Source organism: Megachile rotundata, chromosome 12 (genome assembly GCF_050947335.1).
Source record: "Megachile rotundata isolate GNS110a chromosome 12, iyMegRotu1, whole genome shotgun sequence".
In the NCBI taxonomy this organism is placed as follows: Eukaryota; Metazoa; Arthropoda; class Insecta; order Hymenoptera; family Megachilidae; genus Megachile; species Megachile rotundata.
Genome location: NC_134994.1, coordinates 12,583,992 through 12,603,184, shown reverse-complemented (window position 1 = coordinate 12,603,184; position 19,193 = coordinate 12,583,992). Strand labels below are relative to the sequence as shown.

General features: G+C 36.9%; 1 protein-coding gene across 4 annotated transcripts in view; it reads left to right on the top strand.

Moving 5' to 3' along the window:
* Nucleotides 1-19,193, top strand: part of LOC100877900 (uncharacterized) — a 487,744-nt gene that overhangs the window by 168,796 nt on the left and 299,755 nt on the right. For 3 of the 4 annotated variants that reach the window (XM_076538517.1, XM_076538519.1, XM_076538518.1), the window contains exon 2: nucleotides 342-365. The exons of the other annotated variant lie outside the window; for it this stretch is intronic. The gene's annotated coding sequence lies outside the window, so the exon portion shown is untranslated. The remainder of the gene's footprint in view (nucleotides 1-341; nucleotides 366-19,193) is intronic. 4 annotated transcript variants of the gene reach the window in all.

Below are 19,193 nucleotides of genomic sequence, written 5' to 3'. Positions count from 1 at the left end.
TATGTGGATATATGTGGATGTGTATTTTGAGACAACCTGTATATAGAAATTGATCTATTAATTATTTATTCACTCTCTCTTATTTTAAACTTGTGGTTACCTATTTATAATGGCGAATATTTATGGACATACATATGTGGACATATGTGGATGTGTATTTATTTTGAGACAACCTATATATAACAATTCATCTATTAATTATTCATTCACTCTCACTTATTTTAAACTTGTGGTTATCTATTTATAATATCAAGTATTTGTAAACATGCATATGCGGTCATATGCATATGTATATTTATTTTGAGACAACCTAACCTGTATTTTATGCGTTTATGTTGCAGGTCCTCAACCAGCTTCCACGATCGGTAAGTGAAATTCTTGTTGCATTTCAATTTTCCCATAAGGTACACATCTCATTCTTTTTCAATTCTATTGAAACAACATTTCTATACAAACCCTCTAAAGAATTCTCTAAAAAATTTTTGCAATTCCATAAAAGTAGACCACAACCTAATCTAAACACGGTTAATATTTCCGTGGAATTCACGAAATGTAAGGTAAAGATATTGGATGTATTCGAAAGTTTGGGAAAAATTGCACCATCCCGCTTATACGTTACGCAATCTCTAATGGATTGTAATTCATGCGATAGAGTACAAGGAACTTCCCGCGAAATAACATGAAAGTTTCTCTGCCAGGCTCCGCGGGTCGCAACGAAGATATTTAGTGGTCGTAAATCTTTCGGATCGTTTCATTCTATCCATCGCTGGCAGCTGCCTACCGACTTTTATCGGCGGATAAGGATGTTTTACGAGAACTGGCTATGTAGGATTTTTAATCGTACCTCTTAACGTGGATTTGTGTCCACCGTTAAACTATCACGATTAGATCGAGTGCTTCGCTCTTCTCTAAATAAGAATTAACCTCTCTCCAGTTATTCCTACTTCTGTAAATGCTTTCTGGTTAAAAAGGAGAATGCGGTTTACTAATTCGAGATGGAGATTTATACGTTCAGGTAAAAAGCTTTAGTTATTTAGGTGAGGAGGTTTACAAATTTAGGTAAGAAGATTTACAAACTTAGGTAAGAAGGTTCACAAATTTAAGGAAGGGTTTATAAATTTAGGAGAATGCATAACTTTCTGTATTTGCAAAATTGTAAATGTAAAGCACTTAAGAATGTGACATTTGAAGAACTTCAATATGCAAAAGTGTGAAAAACTGACAAGTACTTTTCAAGTCATACGTGTACTCCAAGTGAGTCCACATGAGTCCACATGTTCCATCCTTGTCAAGTTTGCCACGAAGCATAATCCCGTTCGAGACTCAGCGACGAAAGGGTGTCTGAAGCTCCTCCAAGGTTTTTTAAGGCTTCGCGTAATCTGGCGGAAGCTGGAGGAAAATAAGGCGACGAAGGTCGGGGGTTAACGTCTCTGCTCGCGTAATTGCCGATGATTAGATTTAATAAACCCGATGTATTCGCAATTTGCCAGAACGTCTCAGGATCTCAGCCTGTCAATAAAGAAGCACTTCCCCGGATTCACTGAATATTTTCCTGCCTCTCCTAATTGCTGTCTCGTGCAGCGAGTCAGATTCGCGCACTCGAATTGTCCGACGATTAACGAAATTACGCGCTAATCACCGGGAACGGAAAATGATCGGGGACACTTTTAATCGTCGAGTGATAGAATTCTTCTTCCATCGATTTTATCGTCACACGGGAAATCACGTTCGGCCAATTTCTCGATAATCGTCGCAAAACTACGGTTGTTCGGTGAACGGAGTGGAGAATCGCGAAATTAGGGATAATTAGATTTAATAAGTCTACAGAAGTTTCGGCGTGTGATGCTACCTGCATACTACGTGGCAAGTTTCAGTGGAATTTCCAGCCGGCCTAATTATTTCGATTGCCTTGTTAATGATCCTGACACGCGTCGTACCGGTTTGATGCCGGTAAATACGAATAGTATCTTGATAATCGCGAATAATTTGATGCTGCGTGCATTATGAGAGTTTGACTATGTAGAGTGCCTGTTACGAGATGTGTGTTCCTAAATTCGTGGATAATTGTATTGTAGTATGACGTAGATTCTTATAGGAATCTGTGGATATCTATAGATTTCTACATTCACAGGTATTGTTCTAGGTTTCAATGTTCGTAGATCTCTATATTTTCAATTCGTACAGGCTGTCTCACAATTAGTGTAGGTCCCTGAAGTGGGAGGTAGCTGACGTGATTCTGAATGAGATTTCCCTTTACAGAAATGAGGTTTGAAGCTTCGTTTTTGAATTATTAAAGAAAAACACGGACCAATCAGAGCGCAAGGATTATTACGCGTTGGATTACTAAGCGTTGGATAACTACGCGTTAGATAACTACGCGTTAGATTACTACGCGTTGGATTACCACGCGTTAGATTCCTACACTTAGAATTCCCACGCGTTGCATTACTACGCATTGGACTAACACGCGTTGAATATCCAAGCGCTGGATTACTACGCGTTAGATATCCACACGCTGGATTACTACGTGTTGTATTACTACGCGTTGGTTAACTACGCGTTAGATTACCACGCATTAGATTCCTACACTTAGAATTCCCACGCGTTGCATTACTACGCGTTGGATAACTACGCGTTAGATAACTACGCGTTAGATTACTACGCCTTGGATAACTACGCGTTAGATTACCACGCGTTAGATTCCTACGCTTAGAATTCCCACGCGTTGCATTACTACGCGTTGGACTAACACGCGTTGAATATCCAAGCGCTGGATTACTACGCGTTAGATATCCACATGCTGGATTACTACGCGTTAGATTACCACGCATTAGATTCTTACGCTTAGAATTACCACGCGTTGCACTATTACGCGTTGAATTACTACGCGTTACACTATTACGCGTTGAATTACTACGCGTTGAATATGCACGCGCTAGATTACTACGCGTTGAATATGCACGCGCTAGATTACTACGCGTTAGATATCCACACGCTGTATTACTACGCGTTGTATTACTACGCGTTGGTTAACTACGCGTTAGATTACCACGCATTAGATTCCTACACTTAGAATTCCCACGCGTTGCATTACTACGCGTTGAACTAACACGCGTTGAATATCCAAGCGCTGGATCTATAAATGCCTAGATTAAATCTAGGCATCCACACTCCTTAAATCTCCACACTCCTAAACCTTGAAATACCATTATTACTAATAAATTAAATAACGCACCGTCACATCGAGTAATTAATGACGGAATTATTAAAATAATAGCAGACTTACTTTCCGTAGTATCAGTTTCATTAAGCCGTCGTAAATCTTTCGTTTCTTTCCCAGTGAATATTTTACAAAGGTGAGGCTTTTATAGTTCGCTGTACTTTACCGGGGCCAAGCTAAGTACACCTTCATCATTCTTGTTTTTCCCGGTGTACAATTGCCCTTTCTTTTCGCTCGGGTACACAGGAAAATTGTACTCCGTAAGCTACGATAACCTCTGAAATCTTTTTCAACAACGAAATTACACCGTGCTGAATTCACCGGGCTTAAGTAATCTTGTTCACTGAAGTTTTCGACGGATTTCACCGCGTTCCTAGATTATGGGCCCTGATAAAGGGTTAATTCTTACGCTAATACCTGTCGCTCACCGGTTTCGATACTTGTTATCGATTTCGACGGTAATCCTGATTGATAGCTCGTTAGCACGATATCTCGTTGCTCTGTAAGTCGTATAATCTCTGTTTATCATTTTATCGTACCTATCTGCGTTCAAATCGTACATCATATATTCAATCAAATTCTATTAATTATTCTGTCACATAAATTCATGTCAGGTTGCGAGATACACGTTCCTGTATAATCTAATCAGTTACTTTCAGAATATTCTCACATGTGGAAAGAGCGTTTTATACCAGTTTGCACTTATTTCACTTCTTGATAAAAATAATAAAATTTCTTGAAGTAACATATACAATTTTTAAAAAAATATTTACACATCATTTTAATAATTTTTTGCGAAATACTTGAATTATAATTATTTTCATAATATAATGATGTTATATAACATAATATTAATTCTGCATATATTAACATATAATATGTATATCATATATCTCATATCATATGATATATGTATACACATGTTGTATCATATGTTATACATATATTATGTATATCATAATATGATACAACACATAATATGTATATCATATGCTATAATGGCGTAATAAAAATATATTTCAAAATAACTAAAATCATCCGAAAACCACAATCCACTTTTAAACACCACGTACGAAAATACATGCAGGGAATAAAAAAACTGCAGCGCAATGAAGAAATGGTGAACAAAAGACGTGAAGGTGAGAACGTAAGAAGAGTAAGGTGTCAGGTAGAAGAATACATTTAACCGCAAATGTTTTCGCAGAGGCGAGAAGTGAATCCGCTTTTCGTGTTGGAAGAAACTTTTAATTGGTGGACCAATTATTCCGGCAACCGAGCAGACGGTTAGATCTTTCGAAGAATTACGTGCGTTCTCTTTATTCCGGTTGGCTCGACACGGGGATAAACTTTTCTTCGCACCCTTATACCCGTGTCGCGTGCAATTTTTATCCAGCGAACGATCGCTGGCTGCCGGCCAATTAAAAAGTCGAAACTTATTAACGACCGGAAACGGACAGCCAGTGGATCGATCGTTGACAGAAAGTTCGTGCTTTTATGAAGCTCGAACTTTACACGGGGCCGACCCACTTCGATACGCGAGCCGGTTCTCTCCAAGATATTTCGAATCGGACAAGGTGAATGCGACGGATCCGTGGAATTTCTACGACGGTAATTAAAATTTTACTACGGAAGATCCGTGATCGAGGATTTCTTTCCGATCAGCTAACTTTCTACGTTCGTTTTAATTCTATGGATGACCGGACAGAAATGAAATGGTCGATTTCTGAAATGGGAATCGCGGTATTTTGTTAGGTATGGAGGAAGATGAAGTAATTCTTGGGTTTTGGAAATTTGGAAAATTTGGGAGATTTGGAGAATTGAGGGGATTTGAAGAATTTAGAGGATTTGGGGAATTTAAGGGATTTGGAAAATTTAGGAGTTTTGGGGGATTTGGGGAATTTAGGGGAATTGGAAAATTTGGGGGATTTAGGGAATCTAGGAAATGTCGGGATTTGGGGCACTTAGGGGAAATGGGGACTTTGGGGATTTGAGGAATTAGAAATTTAGAAAATTAGAAATTTGGAAATTTGGAAATTTGGAGATTTGGAAATTTGGAAATTTAGAAATTTGGGAACTTGGGAATTTGGGAACTTGGGAATTTGGGAACTTGGGAATTTGGGAACTTGGGAATTTGGGAACTTGGGAATTTGGGAACTTGGGAATTTGGGAACTTGGGAATTTGGAAATATGGGAACTTGGGAATTTGGGAACTTGGGAATTTGGAAATTTGGAAATTTGGGAACTTGGGAATTTGGGTACTTGGGAATTTGGAAATTTGGAAATTTGGAAATTTGGAAATTTGGAAATTTGGAAATTTGGAAATTTGGAAATTTGGGAACTTGGAAATTTGGAAATTTGGAAATTTGGAAACTTGGAAATTTGGGAACTTGGGAATTTGGAAATTTGGAAATTTGGGGACTTGGGAATTTGGAAATTTGGAAATTTGGGAACTTGGAAATTTGGGAACTTGGGAATTTGGAAATTTGGAAATTTAGGAACTTGGGAATTTGGGAATTTGGGAATTTGGGAATTTGGGAATTTGGGAATTTGAGAATTTGGAAATTTGGGAACTTGGGAATTTGGGAATTTGGAAATTTGGAAATTTGGAAATTTGGAAATTGGGAAATTTGAAAATTTGGAAATTTGGAAACTTGGAAACTTGGAAATTTGGAAATTTGGAAACTTGGAAATTTGGAAATTTGGAAATTTGGAAATTTGGAAACTTGGAAATTTGGAAATTTGGAAAATTGTCAATTTTGCGAAAGTGCAAATTAGTCAGGTTAAAAAAACTGAACATCCGATAATCTGCAGACCAAATTTCGATCAATCCTCTTTCACAAAATATTTGAAATCGCTGATAGCATTGGATCGAAAGAATTTCCAGGACAGTAATTAAAATTTCGCTACGAAAGATCTGCGATTGGAGACTTCTTTCTGTTCCGTCAAGTTTCCCGAACTATCGTCCGCTTTAATTCCATAGATCCTCGTCGTGAAATGAAATATTCCCTTTCCGAATATAAAACTCGTTACCGTATTCTGTGTATCTGCGAAAGTAACGTAATGCAGTCGCATTTTGTTGAAATCGGTTATTAAAACGGAACGTTTTATCGTTCGGATCTCTTCCCGTCTTTCAATCTCGTAATTTGCAGTCCCGCGGATACTTGTCTATTTATTGTTCTGGTTAATGACATAAAAGGGAAACAATTACGAAATTGAAACAATCAGAGAATGTTTTATAAAGGCAACATTGTTCTGCTTTTAGAAGAGCTTCGTACTTCCACAATTTTACTTTCTTCAAATATTTCAATACAACTTTATAATTATACAAAAAGTATACTATAATAAAGTAGAATACTCTTTACGTGATTCAATTTTTTGTTCAAATCGATGACCTTTCAACTTTTACATCGTCAGATTTTTCGCTTTTATTCAAGCAATATCATTTATTCCAAATTTTTCTTACTTAACTAATAACATAACTAAATAATTAAGCCAGGAATTACATCTTAAGAACAACATAAAATATGTTAGGGCAGAAAGATGTTCAAGGACCCCAAAACTCTTATAACATTATCTTCAAACGAAAATTTTATGAGTAATAATTTGAGTACCACACACATCGTGCCCATCACTCGCGAAATAACAGCGGAATTAAGCAAGAAATCAGACGAACCCCGAGGATGAAAGGAACGAGTCAGTCTTTCCGTACAATGCTCGCTTTCCGAGCGAAACTCGTGATTCAGCTAACCCTGGGAGTATGTGTATAAAGGAGGCGAGCAGGGGTGGCTAATGGAAGCCAAGAAAGTTCGGGGGTTCAAATTCGTTTCGTCCCTCTCTCAGTGCTGGACATGCAGACAACAAAGCGCCCATGGCACTCGCTCGCCACGTTTTTTTCCCCTCTCCTCTTTCACTGTTGAATTCCTAATCCCTTCGGGGAAACCGGTGGAAACTTGAGAATGGAAGTTAGCCGTGGATGCAGATTCAGTTAGAAGTTCCATCGGGGTAGACCGCTGCTGATAATGTCCCGGTAAAGGTGACGAGTCCCGCTGTATTTACTTGCATTTGGAGAAATATTCGTGATACGATTTCTTCTTCTGCGATTAATTATTTAGGGTGCAAATTTGGTAATTTGGAAAATTGAAAAGGTGAAGAATTGGAAATTGAGAAAGTTAAAAAATTTTAAATTTGAAAATTGAAAGATTGAAAAATTGAGGAATTGAGGAATTGAAAAATTGAAAAATGGAAAAATTGAGAAATTGAAGAATTGAAAAATTGAAAAATTGAAAAATTGAGAGATTGAAAAATTGAAAGATTGAAAAATTGAAAGATTGAGAAATTGAAAGATTGAGAAATTGAAAGATTGAGAAATTGAAAGATTGAGAAATTGAAAGATTGAGAAATTGAAAAATTGAAAAATTGAAAAATTAAAAAATTGAAAAATTGAAAGATTGAAAGATTGAAAAATTGAAAGATTGAAAGCTTGAAAAATTGAAAGAATGAAAAATTGAAAGATTGAAAAATTGAAAGATTGAAAAATCGAAAGATTGAAAAATTGAAAAATTGAAAAATTGAAAGATTGAAAGCTTGAAAAATTGAAAGAATGAAAAATTGAAAGATTGAAAAATTGAAAGATTGAAAAATTGAAAAATTGAAAAATTGAAAAATTGAAAAATTGAAAAATTGAAAAATTGAAAATCTCATAATTTAAGAATTTAAGAACGAATCAAAAAAATTAAAAAATTGAATAACTTGAAAATTCACAAGCACAGAGAAGTCTATATGTAAAATTGGCAGCATACCAAAATTCTACCCTATTCATAACTGATCAAGTTTTCAATATCGACATGCAACAAAAATCACTAGTTTTCATAGCTTCCATATAATCCGCCAATTTCTCGTTATTTGCAGCTCGATTTCAGATATTCGATTACGAACATTTTTTTCAAATTCGAATTTTTTTTCACGATCGAGTCAATTAATCGTGTATTCATTGCTTTCTCGTTTGCGAATATTACAATCCTAAAATGTTTCCGAACGATCCAATGTCAATTTTCTGAATCATTTATTTTTCGCTCTATTGATATTTGTTCATCTGTTTTTTTCTCTCGATTTTGTTTGCTTTTCATGAAACACGATCGTTTACGGATTTGGACTCGTTAGACAATTATCGTCGATTCGATAGATGAATAATGTTAGAACGTCGAATTTATCAACTTTTATCCGACAGATTTGCGTTAAATATGCGTTGTACGTCTTCGGTCATTAGCTGATAAAACTGATTTATAATCGCAGTTATCTCCGCATTTATAATTTCAGTTAGGGAAACGGAATTTTGATCGCGATTCGAATGAATTCATTTACCATGAATATTACGTAAATGGTGAAAATTGACGGGCATATTACTATCGTGCCGCACGGATCCTCGTATTTCCGCCGGTTCGATTTAATGCCGTGGCCATTTCATTGAAATTCTGTTACGGATAAAATTCTACTTTTCATTGCGAGTCGCATAAAAGTACTCAGTATCAGAATTGATGATGTCGTTAATGAAGATTAACGTGGAAATATCTGTAACGATATTCTTTTTACAAACTTCTCGTTTCTGTTGAACGGTAACGCGTAATTAACTACTCTTTTCAACAGGTAATTTCAAATATTTACAGTATCATGATCTTTAAATGCAATTCATTTATAGATGATATTCATTTATATCGGTAACATTCAGGACTTTAATTTTTCTTAGCGAATAACATACAAATTTGTACTATTATAGGAACAATTTATTGTTAGAAAACAGCTGTATTTATTTTTGATATTTATATTAATATGTTCTTTATATGAATATTTTGTAAGAGCAATATAAAGTACATGTGCATATGTCATACGTGTATTATAAATTACATGTATGAGGTTCATATGTGTATCATTGCGTATGTGTATTTCATATATATAGATTACACATATACATTTCATATGTGTATTCCATATGTATATTATTGCATATGCATACTTCATATGTGTATTCCATGTGTATATTATTACATATGCATACTTTATACGTGTATTCCTTGTGTATATTATTACAAATGTATTATATATCCATATTTATGTCATAAGTCATATGTGAATATGCTGACATGTATAATTTCCATGTACACGTGAATCACATACGTGAATTTCATATGTATCTTATGTATCACATATGTATACACATATGAAGTATGTGAAATATGGATATGATGATGCATATAACACATGCATACTTCATATGTACATATATATAATTCTCACACACATGTGAGTCACATATGTGTATTCATATGTATCTTATTTATCACATACGTATGCATATATGAAGTATGTGAAGTATCATAGTGCACATAACACATGCATACTTCATATGTACCCATACACGCATGTACAATCTGCTGTCTCATATGAATATTACATACATAACATACGTCCATATGTTACGTTATCAAATTCTAACAATACCAAAATGATTTAAACGTATCTCAAAAAGGAATTTCGATCAAACTCCAACAATCAATATACCCTAACAAGCTCCCCATTTTTCCGTCTACCCCTTTAATTAACCGACACCAAACTGGATCAAAGGTCGCCGAAAGGCAATCAAGCATCTGAATAGCTATCTGAACGCACGAAAGCGATACCCCTGGAGTAGATCGATGATTGACGTTCGATACAGCTTGTTCACGAGCATTGACGGTTAATCAGCCGTGGTCGAGGAAGCCGGAAGTGCGGAAGGGGTTGGTGCTGGACGAAGAAGCGATACCGAATAGGGGTGGCCGACAAGGGATGAGAAGGTCGGAGGTTCGGCCGGTCGGTCGTTTATCTCGGCTCATAAACGCGCGATTTCACGGGCAATTTCGCAAATTGGAAGCTCGACCGCGATCACGGACGCGATTCCAAAATTCTTCCCCCGTTCGACTACCCCTCGATATCTTTCGTGTTGATTTCTTTCTTTCGATTTCTTTGCGCCGCGAAAATGACCGAGTTTACACATGGACTATAGAAAGACGATTTTGTGGCGAAACCGGGAGAACTTTACAGAATTGAAAATTGAGAATTTGGGGGTTGGAGATATGGGGGTTGAAGATATGGGAATTTGGGGGTATGGGGGTTGGAGATATGGGAATTTGGAAATTTGGGGGTTGGAGATATGGGGGTTGAAGATATGGAAATTTGGGGGTATGGGGGTTGGAGATATGGGAATTTGGAAATTTGGGGGTTGGAGATATGGGAGTTGGAAATATGGGAATTTGGGGGTATGGGGGTTGTTGATATGGGAATTTGGAAATTTGGGGGTTGGAGATATGGGAGTTGGAGATATGGGAATTTGGGGGTATGGGGGTTGGAGATATGGGAATTTGGAAATTTGGGGGTTGGAGATATGGGGGTTGGAGATATGGGAATTTGGAGGTATGGGAGTTGGAGATATGGGAATTTGGAGAAATGGGAATTTTGGAGATATGGGAATTTGGGGAATTGGGAATTTGGAGATATGGGAATTTGGAGATATGGGAATTTGGAGATATGGGAATTTGGAGATATGGGAATTTGGAGATATGGGAATTTGGAGATATGGGAGTTGGAGATATGGGATTTTGGAAATATGGGAATTTGGAGAAATGGGAATTTGGAGAAATGGGAATTTTGGAGATATGGGAATTTTGGAGATATGGGAATTTGGAGATATGGGAATTTGGAGATATGAGAATTTGGAGATATGGGAGTTGGAGATATGGGATTTTGGAAATATGGGAATTTGGAGAAATGGGAATTTTGGAGAAATGGGAATTTTGGAGATATGGGAATTTGGGGAATTGGGAATTTGGAGATATGGGATTTTGGAAATTTGGAAATTGGAGAAATGGGAAAATGGGAAAAGTGGAAAATTGGAAAATTGAAAAATTGAAAAATTGAAAATATGAAAATTACTAAATTTAATTTTAATATGTATACACATGTACGCACACATACTCACATTATATTACTCTCTACGTAAATTTCTACTCTGGCACGCAAAATAGCAGCATAAATTTCCACCATACCTAAAAGCTAAATTTCCACCTAGAACAAAGTAACCAGTTATCAGGCGCGAATTTCATTTTTCATGAACCATGATTCGACGGCGATTCTATGGCTCTGGAACGCATCCTCTGGGATGACGCTCGGCCGCAGTATTTTATGGCAACAGCTGCGTGATTTGTTTTCGAGATAAATTTGCCGGGACCAAGGAGTGGGGAGATGAATAATTAGCTGTCATCTGTTTATTTGTTATTGGAGCCATTCATTATTATAATTGTGCGATGCTCGTGAGAAACTGCGGCGTACGTTGTTTGCTGTTTCTTATTTGCGTTTTTCGAATGTAGTTTTTAGTGTCTGTTATTATGTGACTTTCATTGTAAATGATTGTACGTTTTATCTTCCAAATTAATTTCCATTTGAATTACTTATTTTTATTTTCTTTTTGTGATTTCATATTTGACTATTTAAAGCGTTAGAATTTTCGAGCAGACAAAATATACTCTTTAATTCAATTTAATAATTCCAAACACTGATCATTACAAATATACTCTGTTTTTAAATATAAACATTTCAACAAAATATAAAACAATACCCGAAAACCAATATCTGATAAAATTGTCCGCAAAATCGTATGACTTCATGGAGCTATCAATAAATAACGAGCAATTTTTCAATCATTCACTTGTTCACAAAATCCATCGCAGTAAAATTTACAATCATAATGGAGACTGTACATGGTTTTAATCGATTCCATACTGTGAATATAGAATGACGGTTTTAAAGCAGTTCCCCGTTAAGAGGATAGAAAATACAGGAACACACCGCACAAAATGGCACTGGTAATTCGAAAAGTAGAGATTTCCCCGTTTTAAGTATTATTGTTTTAATTCTGGCCATGACGGGGGCTGATTTCCTCTCTGTTTATGCGGCAAAGGCGATTTTAATCCAGCTTTAACTCGCAGCGAACTTGTACATTAAAAAGGTATTAGCAAGATGCGATGCATTAACGGGATATTAACCGTGGCTAAAGTAGCGGCGAGTTGGTTCGATAACTTTTACTCGTTATACATTCCCCAGGGAGGGCTGGGCAAAAATCTCCTCGAAAAAGCTCGTTTACTAGGATTTGCAGATCGTAATACCCTGCTGGAATAATCCGATTTGTGATTAAAAGTACAAAATTCGTGCGCTGAATTGGCGGCCATTGAAAACGTTTCCGAAACGGATCGATAAAATTAACGTATCTTCAATAACTTTATACAGAGTTACAGAATTGCTGCTGCAGAAATATATTTCCCGTAAATCGTGTTTCGTGAAAAGGGAATATCTCGTCCGCGTCCTTTGTCCGTCTACGAAGCGTTTAAAAGCCTGCGAGCCTTTTCATTTTCGTCGCTGATTAAGTCTAAAAATTTGATGGAGGCTCCCTTAAAAATGATGGCCCCTCCCATAGAACGGAGACCGTGAACTCATAATTTCGTTCGAGGGGTCGCAGTTTATTGAAATATTCATTGTCCCGTTTTTTACGTTCCCGGCAATAACTCCCTTGGCAAACGTCGCCACGACATGACCTTTGATTCACGATAACTACACAGGAACCATCGGGTAAAATTCGCCATGTAATGGTCGCAGTTTGCGTGTTCCGTTCCGGCGGAACGACCCGCGTCTCGTTGTCGCGGGCCCCGTTTCAGGAAGCTCTCTTTCACGTTATTACGATGTACTGCACTCGAACGACGAACGCGGCTGGAACTTTAATTTCGATACGAGTATCGTTTGAATAATGCATGAACCGGTAATGCTATTTTATTGAATATCGAGCGAACTTTTATTGTTGCAGCAGATTTCATGATGCGTGCTGATGCTAAAATAATATCGCGGTGCACCGAATGAGAAACGGACCACGTAAATATTTTCCTTCTATTGCAAACACGGAACGGGGATGGTTAACGTTACGGAAATCTTGTACGGTTCGATGTGATAGTAATTGTATCAAATTGCTGTGTTTATTTCCCTATTTTGGTCAGCTAAACTGTAAGCGTAATTAGCCTGTAGTATACTTAAATGGAACGGGAGTAGTCAGATGTATAAAATAGAATGTATGTTGTTAGTTAATATAAGTGAAATGAGATTGCGTTTAGTCAGACAATTAACTGCAAGTTTAGTTAAACGGTAATCAGACTGCTAGTAGAATGAGAGGATATATGGCCAGACCGTACATTGTCACTTTAATCCAGCTATATATAATCGGATGAGAAGTGTCAGTAGATTGAGACCGTACGTAGTCAGACAACGTACTGCAAGTTTGATCAAGCTGTGTACATTCAGATGATGGACTGTTAGTAGAATGGGACGATGTATGATCAGACAATGAACTGGTACTTTAATCAAACTGTATAGAATCAGATAATAGACTGTCAGTAGAATGAGACTGTAGGTAGTCAGACAGTGTACTGTAAGTTTAATCAAGCTCTATATAATCAGACAAAGGACTGCCAGTAGAATGAGATGGTATATTGTCAGGCAACGAACTGGTACTTTAATCAAACTGTATGTAATCAGATGATAGACTGTCAGTAGAATGGGACTGTAGGTAGTCAGACAATGTACTGCAAGTTTAATCAAGCTGTATGTAATCAGACGAAGAACTGCCAGTAGAATGAGATGGTATATTGTCAGACAACGAACTGGTACTTTAATCAAACTGTATGTAATCAGATGATAGACTGTCAGTAGAATGAGACTGTACGTAGTCAGACAATATACTGCAAGCTTAATGAAACTGTATTTTATAATCAGACGAAGGACTGTCAGTAGAATGAGATGGTATATGGTTAGACAACGAACTGGTACTTTAATCAAACTGTATGTAATCATATGATAGACTGTCAGTAGAATGGGACTGTAGGTAGTCAGACAATGTACTGCAAGTTTATTCAAGCTGTATATAATCAGACGAAGAACTGTCAGTAGAATGAGATGATATATGGTCAGACAACGAACTGTTACTTTAATCAACCTGTGTATAAACAAATGATAGACAGTCAGTAGAATGAGATTGTAGGTAGTCAGACAATGTACTGCAAGTTTAATCAAGCTGTATGTAATCAGACAAAGAACTGCCAGTAGAATGAGACGATATATGGTCAGACACTGAAGTGCTACTTTGATCAAACTGTATATGATCAAATTATAGACTGTCAGTAGAATGAGACTGTGCGTAGTCAGACAATATACTGCAAGTTTAATGACACTGTATTTTATAATCAGACGAAGGACTGTCAGCAGAATGAGACGATATATGGTCAGACAACCAACTGGTACTTTAATCAAACTGTATGTAATCAGATGATAGACTGTCAGTAGAATGAGACTGTACATAGTCAGACAATATACTGCAAGTTTAATCAAACTGTATTTTATGATCAGACGAAGAGCTGTCAGTAGAATGAGACGGTATATGGTCAGGCAATGAGCTGGTACTTTAATCAAACTGTATGTAATCAGATGATAGACTGTCAGTAGAATGAGACTGTACATAGTCAGACAATATACTGCAAGCTTAATGAAATTGTATTTTATAATCAGACGAAGAACTGTCAGTAGAATGAGACACTATATAGTCAGACAATAAACAGTAAATGTAATCAATCTTCATATAATTAGACGATCGGCAATCAGTAGAATGAGACCGTATCTACTTAGACAATGAACAGTAAATGTAATCAAGCTGTACGTAATGAGATAGACTGTCAGTAGAATGAGACCTAGTCAGACAATACACTGTAAATGTAATCAAGCAACACGTAATGAGATCATGCACCCCAAGTAGAACAAGACCGTCTAATCAGACGATAAATAGTAAGTCTAATCAAACGGCACGTAACCTGTGTCTGTAGGCTATAGACTGTCAGTAGATTATAGACAATAAACCTAGTTTAAGATGTACATAATCTGATAGATTGTGAGTAGAATAGGACCATGGTCAGACGTGTAAGGAGAATCTATACAATCTGTAAATGTAATATAAGTGGAATGAGACCGTAGATAAATTATAAATGTAATCAGACCATGTAATCAAACTGCGAGTAGAAGAAGATATAGTCACCCCACAAATTACCAGTAGAATGCGACTGCACATTCTCGCTGCACTTTCAGTAGAATGGGATTTTTCGTTGGCAGACTAGTTACTGCCGGTAAAATAAGTCCACATATGCTCGAACGAACCCCAATCAGTGAAATATATTTGTATGTGGTCGTACGTGGGGAATATACGAGTCTCTTCCGTTTTAACATGTGTTCATACGCTTTTCAGTACGTGTGTTCACTGCTAAAATTTGTATGTTAGAGTTGTATGTACTTTTCAGCCGTAATTTTTGACGAATTATCAAAAATTAATTTAAATGTCAGTGTAGTATTTTGCTATTAATTTTACTATTATGTATTGAAATAAGATTAATATTTTTAAGCTGAAATTTGACTCGGTAACCCAATTCTCCCTTATCTCACGCGTTCACAAGGTTTCTAAAATGCATATTTTCAGCCTAAAATTCCACCCAGAATTCATGACAAAAGCCATAACGTTCCCGGAGGACGAGCCCTCCAATACGATATTTACACTTTCGATGCTTTCTCTCTTTTTGTCCACCCTCAACAACGCTCGCTAGTTCTCCATAATTTATCAGCGATATTCACGTCGTTTCGAGTATACTTTCCCGTCGTTTCGGGTCCGCTATCGATCGCCTTCGCTGACTCATACAAGCGCAAGAAATTAATTTCGTATGCACCCTTCCTCACCGGATAACGAGTAAATCGTGAAACCCATCGAACTTGTCATTGTGACCCTCGAATTTCAGCTTTTCTAGCACCATTTCCCACAAATTCGATCATCGACGTCCTTTGACCTCCAAAATATTTCTTATTTAAATACCCGTTTCAAGAAACTCTTCAAAGCGTAAATTGCGAGGTAGAAATGTGAATGCTAGATGGGCCGACTGACGTTCAAGAATGAACATGCAGTGAACTCATGTATTTCCCTTAAACAGGCAAAGTGCTAGATTTTAGTTTACCCCTGTACGCGAGGTTAAATTTTCTCCAGATCGAAGAGTTTAGTGTCGAGGGAACTAAGTTTGCAGTAAGTGCTCAGCGAATTCATAAAGTGCATCATTACGAGTTTATTTAACGCACATGCATATTTCAGGTCTTGGAAACTTCTATGATCGAAGTAATTAAAAAGTCTTCAACGTCCATTTTGTACGGAGATTGCGACATTGCAACTATGTAGAATTTCCTAAGCAGATGCTTGTAGGATGCTGCACGCATCTATGGCTGGCACTTGTTGAATTATCAATTTTTTAACAATTGATATCAAAATCCTCAAATCCCAAAATCCTCGAACCTCAAAATCTTCAAATCTCCAAATATTTTCAAATTCCAAAACGTTCAAACTCTTACATCTCCAACTCCCCAAATTTTTAAAAAATTCATATAAAAATTCTCAGACTCTAAAGTCCTTAAATTTCCAAATTTCGAAGAGTCCAAACTCTTAGATCTCCAGTCCCCAAACACTCGCCATCGCGCAGAATTTCCATAGCTCTCAGTTTGAAGCTTGAGAGTCGCAAGGATCTGCAGCATCTCGTGCACCAATACCCGTGAGCTCGACCCATCGTTTGCCCATTTTACTCGGCCGTAATTTTCCCTCGATTTCATCTAGAGCCTCCAACGGGTCTAACTCGTAGAAATAGATAAGACCGAAAGCTCAATAATTTTTCGAACTTCACGACACCTTCGTGTGTACTCGGAAACTTCGGAACGGACGCGTATATTCGGCAAACACGAGAATTCATCGTGGATTAAGAAGAAGTTTGATCCTTCGGAATCCTTTTAAAACGACCGAGCTCCTCTCTCGCGAGATTACCGGTGTCCTTCGATAAAGCGGGAAATCCAATATAGCCGTGGACAGTATCGCAAATCGAGGGAAATAAATGGGAACGGATAGGATGAATGGTGTATAATTCGAGTCAAAAGGACAACGAGCCGTTGATAGAGAAATCTGCTACTACCTTGAACGTTGCCTTGAATATCCGATTACCGGCTTCTTATCCCTGTTAAAGAATAGAGAACAAACCCGGTGGAACAAGAGCCTCCGGGATCCATTATGGCATTCTGTAAACAGATCCCTGTTCCGGTACCAGCCGTTAATGCCACGTTTCAGAACACAATGGTTTGATCTTCTCTGTTTGGGAACAGAAGCGTTCAGAATCTTCCTCTGCTTAACAGATATTTGCTGCTACCTTCGTGTCCGAATGCTGCGTTTTGCTTTAACCTTTTGCACTTGAGGCATTTTTCGCTTGGAACACGATACTTGATTTCTCAAGGATGAAATACCTCCAAATGCAAAGACATAACCCCAAATTTCCCAAACATCTATTTAAAGGCTAACGTAGTTAAACACCTTTATTTTTACACCTTTACATTTCTATGTTTGCTTATTTTTTAAAATCTCTGTTAGTTATATTAAAATTTAATGAAGTGGTTTAAAAATATAATTAAAGTTATTTTAAAGTCTTATCGTTAATTACATATTATTTTATGTTGTTACAGTTTACGATTCATGATGAATTTTTCGAATGATTAATTTCACACTTGTCCAAATTTTAGAGTGATTCATTTCGAATTAACCCTCTGCATTCGAAAGATGACATACACCATTTGGTTTAAATAGTTTAAACACGACTTTAATCTCCCTGACATTAAACACCTATTTTTAAAATAAAAATAAAGTGCAAAAATGTGTAAATAATGAAGCACCAGCTAACGTATACGTTCTTCATCTCAACAAAATGTTTCAAAAAACACACCTAACCTAACCTAACCTAACCAGTAAATTTGACAAGTTTTAATATGTTTGATGTCTTCCGGGATTTTTTCGTCGAGAGCAAACCTTGCAATTCTTCCTAACCCGTTAGAATAACACGTAGCTTTCCATTCGATCGAATTTCATCGAAACTGGAGGTCGAAGTAAAAGCTCGATCACGTCTGAAAAATCTTCTCTCAATCGGTCAACCGAAGTTTTTACATACTGTTAAAAGCAAACTTTTACGAAAGCTTCAAAAGTAATATTCCTGTTGACGCGTCTGTCAAGTTCGGACTAACGGAAGGAGTCCGATTCGATCACGGACTAATTTGAGACATAAAATGGCGACTCTCGGTCTCGAGTTGCATTGGACCGGTAACCGAAAGTCATCTGAAGGTTAAATTACCTAAATTACCTAAATTACCTAAATAACATATTGCATCGTTGATGTCGAACGTGTTAGACCGCAGGAGTTGTACCTGTACCAGTTGCATAAGGATACGTGTAAAGGATAATTTACGACACAAATGTCGAGTGTAACACTGCTGTCGCATCGGAATAAATGGTGTGTGAGAGACGCTGCTCGAGTGCAAAGGGTTAATGCAGGGTCGATGCTAATTCTCTAATGATCAGAGATACGCACCAATTGCTCGAACACCTTGTGAATTACCCATTTTCCGAGGTATACTAAACGGCATCATTGAAGGGAGTTTGTATAGTTGCTGATCAATGTGGGGAATGCTGCAACGAACGTAATTGATTGTAGAACCTCGATGTTGCATCTGATTGTTTTGACAGACGTTGAAATTTACGCGAAGATATCAGACTGTCATGATTTGCATGAAATAAGTACAAAGTGTATAAAACAGCAAATAGTCAAATTAATTTACTGTTATTTAATTGGTTTGCGATCGAATTCATCAATATATAATTAAGTAGTTATTTTTATTAATTAAGTAGGTATTCTATTGTATAGAACATATATATAGTCGGTTCTCAAGTGTGATATTAAATATTTATGAAGAAATTATTGATGCAAATTACGTTTGGTCTGATGTCCATTCTGACCATCAT